Here is a 16856-nt window from a genome sequence, read left to right on the forward strand (position 1 = left end):
GCGAGGCCCCGCCCCCGGAGCCCCCCCATTGGCCCCGGCGCCGTTATACCCTCCTTCGGGTCTCGCGAGAGCCTTGCGCATGGGGCGCGAGGGGGGGGCTCGTGGAGGGGAGGCGGGAGCCCCAGCGCGAGAGGCAGCCAGCGCGAGGCCCCGGCGGCGGCGCGGAGCGGCGCGGCCCGGCCCTCCCTCAGGTAACCGGCGGCTCTCGGGCGCGGCGGGGCGCGGGGCGGCCCCGGGGCGGCGGCGGCGAGGGAGGTGGCGGGGCGGCGTCCGGGGGGTCTGCGGGGGGCCCCGGCCGGCCCCTGCCCCCACAACTCTCCCCGAGTTTTCGTGAAGCAGCCGCTCTCCCCCTGCGCCGCCTCATCGCTGATTGATAGCGCCCTCCGGCCAATCGGCGCGCTGTCAAGTCCGGAGTGGCGGGAGCCGTGGCCAATGGTGGCTTAGGGGGCGCCGCGATGGCGCAAGCCCCTCCTTAGGTGGGCGGGGCTGCTGGAGGCAGCGAGGGGCCCGGGCGGTGCCTGAGGGGGGAAGCCCAGAGGCCAGGGGGGCCCCGGGGTGGGGGGAATCCCGGGGAAATTGAGGGGCTTGGGGGGCTGGGGGCGGAGGCGTGGGGAGGTCTGCGCGATGCGGGGCGTCAGGAGTACGGGGGGGCCACGGGGCTGGGGGGCTGGAGGGGGCCTCTGGGCTGGGGACTCTCGGGAGATCCTGGGGAGGGTGAGGGGGCTTCAGGGACTGCACACAGGGGGGTGCTGATGGGTGGGGGGGCTTGAGGGGGTTGTAGTTATGGGGGGCTTTAAAGGGACAGTGGTCTGGCGGTTGGATTTGGGGGCGACGGTGGACCCTGGAGAGGTGCTGGGGAGTCTTGAGGCACTGTGGGCACGGGGGGTGGGGGAGCTTTGGAAGATGAGGGAGTAAATTGGAGGGGGGACATGTCTGTGGAGGTTGTAGGTATGGGAGGCCCTTTGGTGTGCAGGTGCTGGGGGAATCTCGAGTATTAGAGGGGCCTGGGGGGGACCCTGCGGGGACCCCCTGAGGTGCAGGTGCTGGGGGAGCCCCTCTGACTGGGATTCAGCCCTCCTGGGTGAAGCGGGGTTTGGGCTCAGTGTGGTGGCACTTCTGGGGCAGCTGGGGAGGACGCAGGCCTACGTGTGTGTGGGGTCCCAGGGGCAAACTGATGTAGAAAGGATGTGGAGAGGTTGTAGGTGCCTGTGGGGGTGTGGTGGGGAGCAGGGTGTGGGCTGGGGTACGGACTCGGGTCTGCAGAGTGTTGGGAGGTGGGGGACTGTCAGCCCCACGCAGTCGCAGGGGCATCAGTGACTCCCACAGCACTGCACGAAGGAGGACCTGCGAACAGCAGGGGTTAGAGAATGAAGTAGTTTCTTCTGAAGTCTGAAACAGTGGTTAATTTTCACTGGGGCACTTTGACACACTCTCAGAAGTTTGAGCTCTCAAAGTGGTGAGGTTTCACTGTGCACTTGCTCATCTTCCCTGCTGGCGCTGTGAAATCCGTTGCCTTTCAGTAGCTCCAACTTTGTGAGCAGAGCCTGGGTCACGTCTCAAAGTTGTTTTGTTCCTACTGCCAGGAGTGCTGGTATGGAGTCCCTCAGCCTTACTAAGGAAAAGAGATCGGCTGGTTCAGGTGTGAGACGAAATGTGTGTGACAACAAAACCTCCTTGTTCTGCTCAGCTTTTGCTATTTTGCCCTCTCTGCCTCTTTGCTGGCTCTTCTTTGCCAGGTCCCATCATTATGTTGTTTCTTCATGAAGTTATCCCTTCTTTCTCTGCTCAGGTCCCTCTAAAGACAACATTTCCACTTAACACCCAGGAGTACAACATAAAAGTGTTGCTAACACTTCAGTGGACTTTACAATTTATTTTGCTTCACTGCAGTGCTCGTTGGGCTTTCTTCCACCAGGCATGGTCTGAGGGGGTTGTCTAGTTCTTTGCAAATGGCTTTAAAAATAGTTGTGACTGAAATGCAGTCATTTCTGGAGAGGAATTCAGCAGCAGTTCTCAACCACGGGCTTTGTTGGACAGTTTTTTTGGATTGGGGTTTTCTCAGCAGAGTCTAAGAATAACTTCAGTGTTTGAATGTGGAGAAGTTTGTGGGAGGTGGATTGAACAGCCAGAATCCCATTTGGAAAATGAATAGGGTTAACATTCTTGCTCCTTGTTTCCTTAAATTGAGAGATCATATTCACCTTCTGTGACTTGAGTGGGGTAATTACTGTTGCCAGCTGTAATCACTTTTCAGGCTGGAGGGTGCTGGAGTGCTTGTTTGCTCTTAGTGTTAAAAACAAACAAACAAAAAAGGTGTGGGTTCCGCTGGTGGAAGCAGCTAGTCAGCCATCGACCTGCGAGGTTTGTAATGATTACCTGCAGCTGAGATGGTCTTTTTCTCAGAAGAGTGTTTCTGATCCTAGAAGTTGGTTGGGAATTGAGAAGTGGAAGACTATTTTAGTATCCGATAGACCTCACTGCTTTGAGAACTTTAATACAGCCATGAACTTCCTTAATTGCATGCCAATCTTTTGGTTATACCTAACTGTAGTATGTTAAACAGTTCCTCTCCTTTTTGACACCTGCCTGTCAACTAATCGTAAAAAACCCAAACATACCATGTCCAACTTACTGCTTAGCCAAACTAGGCATCTAGTTATTTTAATCTTTCCTTGTAAATCAATCCCTTCGGCTGCTTAACTATATTTTCCTGAATGCCTTCCAATTTGTCAATATCTTTCTGATACAGAATAGCTTGGAGTTGAACGTGTTTTGCATCAGAGTGTTGGAGATGGGGACTTTCCCTCCTTGCTCCCTGCTCTGATTTAAAGAAGGAAAAGCTTTACACAAACTTTGAGTATGTTAAAGCGCCCACTTGCAATTTGTCTTTCTCTTAACTTTAAGTAAGTTAAGTACCTTAACTTTTTCCATGTTGAGAGATATTTCTAACGTTAATTTCTACTTACTCTTGCTCCTATTCTTGTTTTCCCGAGGTTTCTTATTTTCTGGTCTTCTCCAGCATTTCCTACTGTATGTTTCTAGTACTCTTGATTTTTATTTTTATGTTTTCCCTCTGTGTGATTTACGAAGGTGTCAGGCGAAAATGAACTCGCTGTTGAGACTTGCTGAGTCCCACTGTTAGACACTCAGCCCACCTGGGTACGTTGCAAGTGTCACTACTTTTTTTAAGCTGGTTGATGGGACAGTTGCTAGTCTGAGTTAACTTGGAAATGCTGTACAATCTGTGTGGCACGACTGTGATCTGGTGGTGATTGTGTAGATATGCTGTGTAGGAAGGTGACAAAAATAAAAGGATGTGGCTTAAAAAAAATCAAACTTCTCATTAATGTCTTTATTTCCATCTCTTCTGAAACCCCTCGGAGCCTGACTGGAAGAGATGCTGACTGCAGAGGACATTCTCAGGATGGCTAAAAGGGGGTTTGTGTACGTGGTGCGGGACAGGCAGGAAATTTCCCTTACCTGTTTTGAAAGATGGGGAAGTCTGAGAGAGGAAGCATGAGTGGATGGATGTGAGAGGATGGTTGGGGGGAAGAAACCAAATCCTCCTTCCATCCTCCTTGAGCACGCAGGGGCCTGCTTGTAGGGTCCACCGGTCTCACATGATGAAGCAGCCAGGAGGAACTGGAGCTCTTCTGAGGGCGTGCAGCGGGGATCAGGGTGACTAGGACATGTCCTCACCCAGAGCCAGTCACCGCCTCTTTGTGGTGGAAACTTTTAAAAAATGGCTAAGTAAAATACACTCAGCTTCTGGCAGGCCTTGTGGTGCATGTGTTGTTTTTCGCAGCATGTGTTAGCAGAGGATCTCTGGATTGGATTTTGTTTTGGACTAATTTTTTGCTGCATCACATGTGATGCTTTTTTGCATTCTGCTTGGTTTTATTTACCCTTCTGAATTTCTTGGTGCCTTTCTTTTTTTTTTGCCTTTTTACATTCCTAGCACTGAGAATTGAGGCCAGACTTCCAAAACTGCTCTTTCCTTAGTCATTTAGCACCCAGCTACAATAAAATATTTCCTCCCAAAATGCATTGTAACACACCTTCAGGACTGGGGACCTGTTGCTTCCTATAACTTTATTAATTTTTTCTCTACCCTTTTGAAGTAATATAGTTTCTCCATTCTGGTTTCAAGGAACTTGTAATACAGCAGGTGAATGCTGAGTGGTGTAGGCTGAGCAGAGAAACAGGCCAGGGGGCTGGGTTTCCCTGGGGAGCTAGAAATGGTTTCTGTTTGGTGTAGAAGTGTGTAGGAAGCTGTCTATAGAGACTAAAATAAAAGTACATTTATAGCCTTGCTTCCTTTTGAATGTAAAACTGAGGTTTTAATCAGCCTTCACATCATAATATTTGTCACGTCTTTTTGTCTGGCTGATGAATTTCTCCATCATGTCGCTTCAAGTCCTCAGCGAATCCTGTAATTCTGCTGCTCCTTCACTTCTTCAAATTGCTTTGCCCAGCTCTGAGGACTTAAGGCTCGACCTGTGCACAGCCTTGCTCTGGTGGTGGCTGGAGCAGGTGTTTGAGGCCCGCTGCCCTGCGTCCGTGGCCTCAGCCCTCCACCAAGCGATGCACACGGGGGCAGGGAAGCTGCAAGGGCCATGGCGAGCTCATGTGTTGGAGGACACCAGCATTTCCTAATTTACAGCCCATGGAGGTGCCAGTATCCACAGAGGTTCCTCTCCAAGCCGCTGGTTGATGTTGGTGTGATCGGGTTTGTTCTCCCTCTTTAGAGCTGATATTAACAGTGTGTTTTGCTGCAATTAGTCTTGGCTCGTGGGAATTTGGCTTAATTGCTTCTCTGAAGTTCGATTTCATAATCTTCCAAGATGCTTCTTGCTTTTTTCCACCTCCCCGACACACCTGCTGGGGCACGTGCTGATGCAGAAGTCGGCCATACAGTACCCTTTGTACAGCACATGCTGTATTTTAATACGTGCCCAAGTTTGACATTTGTTTTTGAAACATGATAAATTCAGCGCCTTAACCAGCCCCAACACGGTGTGGTTTCACTGAGGCTAAACCTAACTTTGATGTAGGCTAATTATTTAGTGGAAAGGGATTTTTGGCTTGTACCTCTTTCGTCTAAGCTCTTGGCATGCTTTGCTGGGGTGGCAGTGAGAGGCCAAGCTGGCCGGGGTGAGTTTTCCTGCCTCCATGTCACTGTTTTGCTGTTGTGCACGAGCAGGGGCTGCAGTCCCGCAGCAGGACAAGCATGGAGCTGAGCTCCCGGGCGACAGCAACCATTTCTTGAAGTTTCCCAAGGAAAACAACGTGTTTTTAGCTCATGGGGATCACAGATGGCTCTGCCGCTCTGGTTGCAGGAGCAAGCCAGCCTGCGGAGAGCCTGCAGAGGTCTGGAATGCCACTCTGCTGTCCCACCCTTGTGCGAGAGAATGAAGCAGAGTGGAGACGTGGTGCCAGCCATTGCAAGCTGGTTCATGAATAAACAAAGCTCCTCTGCCAGCTACAGGCCGTGCTACCCACTGCGGGTGTTCCTCTGCATGCTCGGCAGAGCTCTGAGCTCTCTTTGTCAGGCACGGCTACTGAAAAACCCTACAAGGGAAGCTGTACGAAGACATTTTCCTCCCCTTCTCCTGAAAAACAGATGTTTGAACTCCTTTAGTATGAAATGCAAGTTGTGCCTGGAGTTGAAAAGACAGTAAAGCTGTGAAGTTCACCACTTCCCTGCCTTTTGGGGATGCGCTGCCACACTTGTAGTGCTGCTATTAGCAGAGCTCTTGCACAGCTTTCATTTTTTTGTGCTTATGGAGAATGTTTTCAGCCCTGGTTGGCAGAGACCTCGTTCTGAATACCATTGTTACTATTTAAAATAATAATAATAAAAAAGCAGTCTTTCACAGGCTTCAGTGTATTAAGGACTTGGCTAGACGTGGACTTGGCAGTGCTAGGGAATAAGCAATGCCCAAATGAGTGTATTTATACCTGTGTAACCGTACCGAGCTGTCTTATGCCCTTTAACTGTTTCCAAAGTGAGTAAACCAGACTTGGAGCAGAACACAGCTTTCTGGGTTTTCTGCCAAAAAGCTCTTGCTGGTGCTGAGTCTGCTGAGATGAAGGAAACAAATCTTCAAATTGCTAAGTAGTTAATGCTTGCAATTATTTAAAATAGCTGGCATCTAAAATAGACTTGTTTCTAGAGGTACAGCTGGTCGTGTCCACAGCTGAAGATGCTGGAAGTCTGAAGAAGTTTTGGAAGTGAGATTGAACTGGTGAAGTTGGAAGTAGGTTGCATGTGGGGAGAGAAAGCTTTGCCAGAATGTGCAAATTTGCAAAATGTGAAGTTTTCTTCAATCTTGTGCTGTTCTTGTTGCAGCAGGGTCTGAAGGTAGGCTTGGCAGCCATTCATGGGCCATTCTTCTGCTGTTCCAGCACTAGGAATAATCCCTTATGTTTTTTTGAGTGTTAGTAAAATAGAGCTGGAGGGTGAGCAGAGGGAGGTGAGATCCAAAGGCAGATTGTCACCAGGGGTGACTGCAGCCGGGTGCCAGGTCTCCTGGAATCAACCACTGGGTCTCAAAAATGTGAAAGCAGAGACTTAGCTGAGCATCCCACAGTGCAGGGTAGATGTACTGTGTGAAAACGGGGCTGAGGAAGTTTGTCTACAATGTTAATCGGATCAGAAGTCTTTATATGGAAGAGTGCACTGTTACAAACCTGGAGAGTTTATACAAGAGCAAGCATTGCTCATCGTCCAGATCTTCAGTCTGACTGAGCCGTGGGCAAAGCAAATGTGATGAAATGTGATTTTTTTTTTTTATTTTTTTTAAAACGTAATCCTGAATGTGCTGGCAGTGTTTTAATGAGCAAGTATGTTTTCTGGTGCAGGTGGTAAGAAAGTTCCTAAGGGATGCTCGCTTTTCTTTGTGTGGATGTTTTTCATCCTTCTGCCTTACATTGCTTTCTTTTCCTTTGTTTTTTGTTTTTTGTTTTTTTTTTTTTTGAAACCTGTCTGGTTTTAATGCATATAGAGTGCCCGTTTGTATGATCCACGTTTAGGATACTGTATCCTTCACTGATGTAAGATTTCATGTTTTGAATTATGTAAACTATATATAGGAAATCACTGCTTTGTTCACTGCTAAAACACAATCATTCTGAAGGCAGAATGCAGTTCTAGTTAAACAACTCACAATAATGTACCAAATTTCTAGGCATTGCTTATATTTGGAATATTTCTTGCTCCCTTCTGATTTTAGGGCTCGCATATCAAATAATGACACCATAAAATGTGTGTGCCTTTGAATGCTAAATAAATAAAAATGCCCACATGTGGTGTAAATAATAACAGGTGAGACTAAATATTTTTATTTTATGACCACACATACATACAGGAGTGTCGTGCCTTTCTGTCCCCTGTCCCGCTGGTGCTGTTTCAGTTGTTTTAATTCATTGACAAGAGCTTTATCTGGAGGTTGTCACTTACATAAGAGGCTCTCCTAGTCCTAACTCGGTGCAGCCTTGACTTTGATCTTCCTTTAAAACTATTCACACACCATTGTGGGGAAAATATGTTCAAGCTTGACTTGGGCTCTTACGTCCCGTTTTCAGCAGCCTTTTTCTTCCTCACTTTCATTGAAACAAGAGCTCTTAAGCAGCTAGATAATTTCAGGAAATGGGACTAGAGTTTCTAGGTCACTTAGGCATTTCCTAGGTAAAATAATGCATTCTCTAAGGCTTGTCATGTCTTTCTTGTAATTATCTCTGCTCAGTGAGAAACGGTGAGTCTCTTAGGTTTTTCCTTCCTTTCTTAAACTTGAATTATTTCTGTCTCCTGTAGTAGATATCTTGCAATATGTTGTCCCTGCTGTGAAGAAGTATATAGCTGAAGATGTATCACCGCTAATGAAGAACCACAAGGCGACCCGAGAGCCATAGTGTCAGGATCCAGAAGCTGCCTGCGTGCGTCTTGGAGAGTCTGCCTTTAGAGTGTCTGTTTACTCTGTGTGCTGTCGTGCTACAAATTTGAACCTGCTGGAAGCAATGCCAGAAGCATTTCCTACCTGGTGATCTCCGCTTGGAGCCTTTCTTTCTGCAGGCTGCAAGGATTCAGTTGGTTGTGGTATGAAGGAGGAAGGAAAAGCTTGTTGCCTGAGGCTGTGAGGAACATTTGTGCCATGTTGCTTTGGCTAGAGTTGGATGTGGATGTGCTCTCACCTTTGTTGCTCCAGGTTCACACTTAGATTGTTACCTCTGGGTCTGGCCAAAGGTGCAAGGTCTGCTCTGATAGCAAAGGTGACAGCAGTGGTGGGAATTAAGTGGAGGCTTGTCTGACCTCAGTGGAGAGCCTCAGGGACTTCCAGGTAATTCCTCCCATTTTGGAGGAGGTCCTGGAACAGCAAGTTCATGATAAATCGTGCCTGGGGCCTTGCTGCTTGTTGCAGTGTGGAGGCCAGGTGCTGTGTTTGATGGGACCTGGTAGGTGCTCCCATCAAATGCTCTGCCTAGGTGCTGCCGATGAGTCCTGCTCTGTCTGCTGTCGGGGTCTTGCAGTTTGGATTCTCCCTGGTGTCTTAGGGTAAATACCTTGGGGACATCCTGTACAGTCCATCTTTCTTCCAGAAGCTGGGAGGGGAAGCACAGCTTTGGCATGTGAGTGATTGGTAGATGGTCCTTCTCCATCTTCTTGCCTGGGGAGGTTGCTGACTTGCTGGTTTAGGTTGGATTTTGTCTTGTGTTCATCAAAGGCTTCAAAACCCTTTGGACAGATGCCTCTTCATATTAGAAATCTAGTCCTTGGCACCTCACTAGAGAAACCTTGCTTGTGTTAAAGCATGTTTTGCCAAGCTATGGCTGCCTCAGCGACGTTTGGCAAGGATTACTTGAAGTAGGTATTTGAAGAGCAGCAGCTACTTCTCTCTCAGAAATCTGATCATGAAAGGAGGAGCATGAGGATTGTGCTGTTAGTGTGATGGAATCTGACCTCTCAAAGGTACCAAACTCGGGAAGTGCTCATGAGGCATCTGCACACCGGTGTCCCTCAGCTCATGTCGGAGAGCATAAGGACCTTGCAAAGATAGTTCTAGATTGCTCGAGCTTCTCGCAGTTGGTCTCACTTGGCTTTTCTCATCACGGTGTTCCGCAGAGATTTTAAAAAACCCAGTATCCTTCCCTTTGTGCAGCCCAGACCTGTGGCTCAGCTGGGCCCCAGCCATGCTGAGATGACATGAGAGTTTCTCTGACACCTTGCTCTGGAGTTGGAGGCCAGGCCAGATCTGATCTGGAGGCTGGCCAGTGTGAGGAGGCTCTTGGACAATGGAGCTTCTATAATGGTTTTTATCCTGCCAGAACCTAATGTGGAGGCAACGTTAACAAATTACACTTCTTGTTATGGTAACGGTAAACTCGTTGCTGTTTATAAAAGGGTTATAAACGGTGTAAGTTGTGTGGTTGGGAGGGCTGGTGGAAGCTGTGGTGGGAAAAGCCTCCTAGCTGTCTGGAGCTCTTGGCTGTGAGGGGGGTTTGCTGCTGTAACTGCAGGGAAAAGCTTTCCTGGTCTTAGCAAAGTCCGTCATGGCTGGTGCACATGGTTTGGGGCCCGTGTTGCTCCTTTTGCTGGAGTTTGGTTTACGTTTGACAGGATGCTGACAGTGCCTCCCTATCCCATTGCTCGCACACTTGAGAGGAGGAGGGCACAACTCTTGCTCATGGCTGTTGCTTCATGTGAGGTTTGACCCTCTTCCCAAAGCATGTAGAAATACTCTTTGCACTCAGGCTGTTAATTTGCTCCGGTGTGAGCTGAGGAAAGCTGCTTTTTCTGTCACTTTAGGGCCAAATGTCCTGCTTGGTAGGAAAGATCGTTCTTCTGATAGCAGCAAGTGCAGCTCATGGGGGTGGTGAAGCTCCAAGGCTGTTTTAAGGCACTAGCAAGTGAGAAGCGAGGGTGTTGTGCATCTTTGATGCTATCGAGGTGATAGTTCTGACTGTTTGGGGATGCTCTTGTGGCTCGGAGATCCTCTACGAGCTTCTCAGCAGCACTGAGCACCCAGAAAGGTACAGTCAGGTGGTAAGTGGTTGGACTTTGCTTTCACCCTCTGCTGTAGGTTAACTTGTAACGACTTGTTAAATACTGTATGTCTGTTGGAGATTTACTTCAAGTGAGTTCCTTGCCAATATTCCAGTTTATACAGTTGGGTTTGCTTTATCAAGCTTATAAAGCATAAGGGTGTTGTGCCGCTAAAGCAGATTTTATAGCGTCGGCTTTTGGCCTTCTTTCCCAGTTGACAATTTTAAGCTCTCTTGTAGCTTTTTGGTTACAAAGCAAACATTCGCACTCCTTCTCTTACACCCCAACATAACTTTAAAGTCAAAGCCTAGGACTGACAGCAGCCTGTGCGTTTTCACTAAGCTTGGTGGTGGCCTCTCCCTATAAAATTTAAAATCTTTCGCAATGTGTGTAGTAGCTGGCAATAGTCAAACGGAGATCTGGGCACCCAAAGGTGCAGAAACAGCTCTGTTCCTAAGTCCCTACAGGCACCTAATGTAGTTTGAGAGTCAGCAATCATTCACCAGTGGAAATTAGGTGCCAAATTGACTACTAGGCAGGTTGGGTGCCTAGCCCTCTGCCTTGCAGAGCTAACCCTGCAACAAGGAAGCCTAGATGTTAAAAGTGGCTTTTTTTTGTTGTTGTTAAGAAAGAACTTGACCTGTTTGGTTTTTCCCCACTTCATGGTGGGTTATGGTGCTCCAAGCCATCTCTGCGATGTGGTATGTTAATCCAGGCAAGCATGGGGAACGCTGATGCCGAACCCCAGGCAAGTGCTATGGCAGGACGGGGTTCCCTTCCATGCGTTTTCGGGGTGCAGCTGCCTCTGTGACCCTGCCGATCCCAGCCTTTTCAGAGCACTGTGTGCTGAATATTCATTTCGATTTGTCAGGAAGCTCGAGGCATAGAGCTGTTAATGACTGCACTTAGAAAAATAATAAAGAGCCTTTCCTGGAACAGTCTCAAAGCAACATGTTTCCTTCCTTGCATTTTAGTGGGAAATCTCTTACTATTTTTGAGAGCTTGGGGCAGTGCCTTATGCTTCCTTCTCTTTTGGCTAGCAGAGTAGAAATGGCTGTCTTAGTCTTTCTTTCCCTTGTACTTGCCAGAAAGCAGTTTGGGTTTTGATTGTAACCAACCTCTCTTCCAGTTCCAGCTCCCAGTGGCAATTACAGATTCTGTCTCAAGTCTGCGATCTTGTATACTCTCCTGTAGTAAGATGTATGCTACAGCACAGATTCTGTGCAGCCATCTATAATAATCTAGTTTATTGTGGTTTTATCTCTTCTTCCCAGTAGCAGTGTACTGCCTGTCCTTGGGGCTTGGTCTAGTGTCTTGAGCGCTATTTGTGTTTGAATAGGCTTGTTTGTATTGCAGCTCTGGTTGTTAATGCTCTTGGCATGGCTCCCAGGTCTCAACAAAGTTACCCAAATTGATCTGGGATGGCCTTGCGACTCATTAGTCTCTGAGAATTAATCCCATGTAGCTCAGTCTCATAAAAAGTTAACTCCTAGCTCTGTTTTACCTTTTGCATTAAACTGGCATGCTAAAACTAGAGGCGCAGCAAGGAGCACAGTGACTGGATCAAGGAGAAAACACGCTTTGCCTGCCACAGGTGTAGTAGTACCCGGGCTGTACCTTGCAATAATCCCAGGTAATGAAACCTTCTGTGGGGAGACTTCTTTCTCTTTTTCGGGGGAATATGGGTATTATGATGATTTTTTGACCAACCTGGTCTAGTGGAAGGTGTTCCATGGCAGGGGGGTTGGAACCAGACAGTCTTTAAGGTCCCTTCCAACTCAAGCGTTCTATGGTCATAAGAGCACCGTTTCTGATCCAGTTCTGCCTTTGCTTCTCCTGCTGTCAGCTAAATACTGTAATTTTTCTACAAAAGTCACAGCCCTCCCTGGGTCCTGCACCCTTCTTGAAAAGTCTTTGCCCTGTTTAATAGCCTGGGACAGTTGCTAACTGGTTTTCTGTATTCCCTGTGGGTTGAAAGACGTCTTACCTTTAGCTGCACCTTTGCTTGGACTTGTTCCTGCGTGCCTGAGGCTGGTGTCTGTGATGGGTTTTGCATCTGACTCTGAAGGGCGCTTTTTCATTTTGGAGAGTAAAACAGTTATTATCTCTGCGCCAGTACATGTCCTGCAGTGATACAGGATGGGGCAGCTGCACTGAACCATCTGGGTACCCTCTTTTTGCTTGCAGATGTCTCAGATGAACTCACTCACCCTAGAGCCCCTGCTAAAACCCATTTTGGGGCACCGGGTGCCACAATCACCACAGTGTCAGTGCTGACCCTGACACCAGGCACCCATGCAGTTATCCTGTGTGATTTGTCTGCTTTTCCTCACCACCTCTCCTTCCATCGTTGCCATAACTATTGGCAGACTATTAAAACTGATGCCAAAATTCCCCAAGTTGTCCCTTTTCACAGCACAACGCTTGAGCAATTCATTCTTTTGGAGGCTGCAAATCTGAGGGGTGAGGGAGCACGATGGGAGACTGAAGCCTTTTACTGGAATCTGAAAAATAACTATAGATAAACTCATACACAGGCAGAATATAGAGCAAGGGAGGCTTGATCTTACCTGCAGGTGTCTGCTGTCTCTTGGACACTAACAGCCCTTTTGTTTCTGTGCTGCACCTTTCACTGACAATCTTAACTTACAGTCATTTCCCTAGGTACGTCCTTTCTCTTGATGTCCCTATCTCTAGCAATTTTCTTTCTTCTAACTCATTTTGCAGCTCATTCTTCAATCAGGTCTTCCTAGGCGAGTAAATCTTAGCAGAGAGAGACTTTGTCAGCAGAGCATGCAGTTTGCTTTTGTTTTCTGTTCTACTTTAAGTCTATTTTTAGGAGGTTGTTCTGCAGCTCTTTTGGTTTTGTTTCATAGTTGGTGCAACCTCTAGCTTTAATTTTGTGGTCATATTAATGTAAAGTTTATCCTTATGATTTATGGGAATAAACCTTAAATGGGCTGGTACTGGTATACTGGTAAGCGCATTCGTGCTGGAGAGGGGAGCCATGCTGGCAGACTCAAAGTGGAACAGTTTTTATGTACACCCAAGTGTTCATTGGGATTTAAAGTATTTCAGTTTGTCTGCAAGGCACAGATGCAAGAGTGTTGGGCACAAGCATGCCTGCAATAACAATGGTCACATGCAAGTATGACAATAGAGCTTTATTTTTAGAGGATTTTTCATACCACCTCTCTCCCCCAATGTTCAGCAGTTAATGACCTGGCAGTTTCTTCCATCTTACCACTGAGGTTTAAGGAAAAGGTTGTGTGGTTTTTTGGGTGGGTTTGTTTTTTTTTTTTTTTTTCAGGGATTTGAGGTGATCGGGGCGGGGGGGGGGGGAGTGCTTTCCAGTTGGGAGCTGTGAGGGTCCCAGTGTTGGACACAGGAGATGCTGGGCCACCATCGGAGGCAGCTGGACATAGGAGGGTCCTCAGAGGGGATGTAGAGTTACTTGCTCATGACTTTTGCAAACCAGAAGAGGCGTGACTCAGACTTACAAATCTTGGCTTGAGACTGATTCCAGACCTCAGCTGCTTGTCAGTAGTTCAGCTGGAACAGGTCCGTAAAAGCTACGAACACAAAAACCCACGCTGCTCATATCTGGATCCTGACGCGCATTAGGGCAGCTGAGTGTCCTTACCACCAGGGCACGGGGTATTTGTGGGAACGTGCACTTGTGAACATGTGGCTGTGGGTAATGCTACTAAAGACAATTAAGAATCTGACTGTGGCCCTTTCTGTGGCATCAGCCTGGTGCTGCCAGCCAAAACCATGACTTGACCTGTGGCTACAGACATACCTCAAACTCCTCCTCTGTAAAGCTACAATAGTGCGTTGGAAAGGATAGAGAGCATCGTGGATGAAAGGATCCATAAATGCCAAATGTGCTTTTGAAAATGTGTATCCTGCTTCTGGTGTCTCTTCCTAAACTGTTTCCAAATTGAAGTTTGGAAAATGGGTTCCATGAGGTGCCAATGCACATCCTGGGGGAAATCCTTTTCAGGAAGGCTGGTCTTTCATTGCTGTTGTTGATGCATGTAATATGTCTTAATTCCTTTTGAGGGAGTTAAAATATTACCCCTAGGTGTCTGTCTAGACTAGGATAACGGGCTTCGTTTTTTCTTAATGGGTTCGTTAACATGCTTTGGGACCACTTCAGTTTATGGACTGATATACCAGGGGGAAAGTAGCATATGGGCTGACTTTAATATCTGTAGGAAGAAAAGTGGAAATTTTGATTATTGAGGTAAGCAAAACCAGCTTATCCCCAGACCAGTGTCCCAGTCAAGTTCTTCCTTGGAAACAAGAGGGTGTGGTGGGCAGCTCAGTTCATTTGGATGGGACAGGGCGGTTTCAGCTTTCATGAGATACTTGCAGCCTTTTCCCTTCCAGCTCCTGCAAATACCAACAGCCTGTTGAGATGGGTAAAATACATATTTTAAAGGTTGTAACATCGTCCTGTCTATGTATGAACCTGGGCATCACTGTTAACCCCTCTAGAACTTCACACCTAGGTTGTGGTTCACTGCCAACTTTAAAATTATACTTTTTGTTAAAGTACCTGCCAGCTAATGCCCTTATGCAGGGACGGAGTAGGGAATCGGCATGACTGGCTTGTGTGTGTGTGGGTGCTGGCGGGGGGAAAAGGCATGACAGAAATTCAGCAGTAACGGTGGGAAAAGGCAGAACTTTCTGGCGCACAATTCTCCCTGGCCAACAGGAGATGGGGAGCCTGGCGGGAGGAAACAGGCTGTTGACTAAACAAGTAGAAGGTCCCAGACTGGAACTCCCTCATGCTTCCCATCCCTGCAGCTCGTTTGCACTCTTGCTTCCTGGTGGACTTCTGTGAAGAGTCATAGGGAAGGACAATAAAGCAACTTCAAAAGCATGTGGAGCTTTATGTCCCTAAAACGGTGGTGGAGAGGTGTGTGTGAATCTCCTCCAAACTGCGATATTCTTTGTCATCACGACATTGGCAAAGGCTTGTCCAGCTCTGACTGGGGCCTCGTGCAGCTCTTTGGGAAGACCCTCCTCTCTTCCTTCCATCATGTAGAAGGAGGCGCAGCGGGCACTGTGGCATGTAGCCTCCTCCTGTACTGGCACTGATGCTGCAGGTAAAACTCTTCACCTCCATCTGTCTGCCTTCCCTTTGCAGGGGCTTGCCTAGATCAGGGATCCTCACGGCAGCCTTGGATTGCAGTTGATCCTGTCTATGCCAGGCATTGCAAACAGGTTAGTTAAAACATAGTTCTAAATATATTTAATCTGAGGTGATAGGTATATATTCTGAAACGTGAAGAAGACCTTCTGTTAGGCTTAAACTTTGAGAGGAGAAAACAGTTCAGAAGTGGTAAGTAGCCTTGTCAGTGTAGCTGTATCACGGCCTGTAGGTCTCCTCATGCCCATTGCAGGGGTGAATTGCCACCTTCTTCATTGCTGAGAGCAAGCTCTTGCACCCAGGTTTAGCCAGTGATAGATTTCTCATTTATGAGCCTCCATGGTTCTAAGGGAATTTTGTATGGTTTGAGTTCTGCAGGTGCTAATTTGATATTTTGATTTGTTTGGGGGTTTTCTTTTTTAATTCTCTTGACTCTTCACGAGGGAATTCTTCCAGCAAGTTTCAGGTGGGTCTGCTGACTGAATTATTTATTAAGTAATCTGCAGCATGCTTGGTGTATTGCACACAAAATTGATGTGGTGTCTGCACCACCACGTTCACACTCTTGACTCAGATTTTTCCAAAGCCTCAAAGTAGATTGCCTCCAATTCTTTCTTCATCAGACCAATAATGATCTCCAAAACAATGTCTTGTAGTTCTTCTGAACTTAATAGAAGCCCTCTGCTATCAGTAAGGCCTCAGGCTGCCCAAATGCTCTCTTGTTAATGGACATTTAAAACACGCTGCCTCATAGCACATGCAGCAAAATACTTAACTTTATTGCACATCAGCTGTGACTTGATTACTCTTTCTGGTAGAAATGCATGTGATCCCTCCCAGCTAAGGACCTGAATTAACAAGTGGCTTTGCGCGCAGGTTCCTTGTGGAATCAAAACTTTGAGTATCTTCATACCCTACAAATGCAGTTCATGCAGCGACTGAATAAGTGGAGCCTGCATGGGTGTGCATTTAATCTAGAGGGTTCGTTTTCTCTAGCCACAAAGCAATCGTAAGCGGGATGGCCAGGATCACAGCAGATGGCAGTGGTGGAGCTGGGAGTGGGGCTTGGGTGAACATCGCTCTCTGACTCTGTCTCACTTTGTTTGCAAAAAGAGCCTCTCGTCTCACGGATGCTATCACGGCACGTACCTCCTGTGTCAGCTCGGTGTCAGCCCAGCATCCTGGCATGCACTGAACCACTCCGCAGAGTATTTCTCATTTATCTCAATGCCAGAAGTAGGAAGAGGCGATGTTCCCAACAAATAAAGAACAAGATTAACTTCAGGAAAAAGTTGTCATTGCTGCCTCGGTGCTGACACCCTTGGATAAGCATTGCTGGAGAAATGGTGAAGTGTGGCAGTTGTCCTGGCCACACTTGTCCAGCTTTGCAAACATCCTCTTGCAATGCTGCAGTTGCTTTGGTGAGGAGTTAAAAGGTGCGGTTGGAGCTGGGAATGAGATCCATTACAGAGCAGATGCACTCGTGGAAGCAAAGCTCGTGTTTATTCTGTTTTTCTGCATGCTGTGCTTGCTCCAGAGGAGTTGCTTCTGTTGAGAGCGCTGCTCTATACAAGCTAGTCATCAGAAAATTTGTATCTTAAATACCCTGTGCAAACTCCAAGGGGTGCCTGATTATCAGCACAACACACACTT

At 47.5% G+C, this 16856-nt stretch overlaps 1 protein-coding gene across 8 annotated transcripts in view; it reads left to right on the forward strand.

Annotated features, from left to right (window-relative positions):
• Positions 1–53: 53 nt before the first annotated feature.
• The window catches only part of LOC101913823 (cyclic AMP-dependent transcription factor ATF-7), a 69722-nt gene continuing 52919 nt past the window's right edge, over positions 54–16856 (forward strand). For 4 of the 8 annotated variants that reach the window (XM_055792034.1, XM_055792037.1, XM_055792039.1 and 1 more), the window contains exons 1-2: positions 85–191; positions 15201–15277. The gene's annotated coding sequence lies outside the window, so the exon portion shown is untranslated. Of the gene's footprint in view, positions 192–15200; positions 15278–16856 lie in introns of all 8 variants that reach the window. The other 4 variants (XM_055792035.1, XM_055792040.1, XM_055792043.1 and 1 more) reach the window with 3 other exon arrangements.

This window comes from Falco peregrinus, chromosome 19, assembly GCF_023634155.1.
Source record: "Falco peregrinus isolate bFalPer1 chromosome 19, bFalPer1.pri, whole genome shotgun sequence".
Classification (NCBI taxonomy): domain Eukaryota; kingdom Metazoa; phylum Chordata; class Aves; order Falconiformes; family Falconidae; genus Falco; species Falco peregrinus.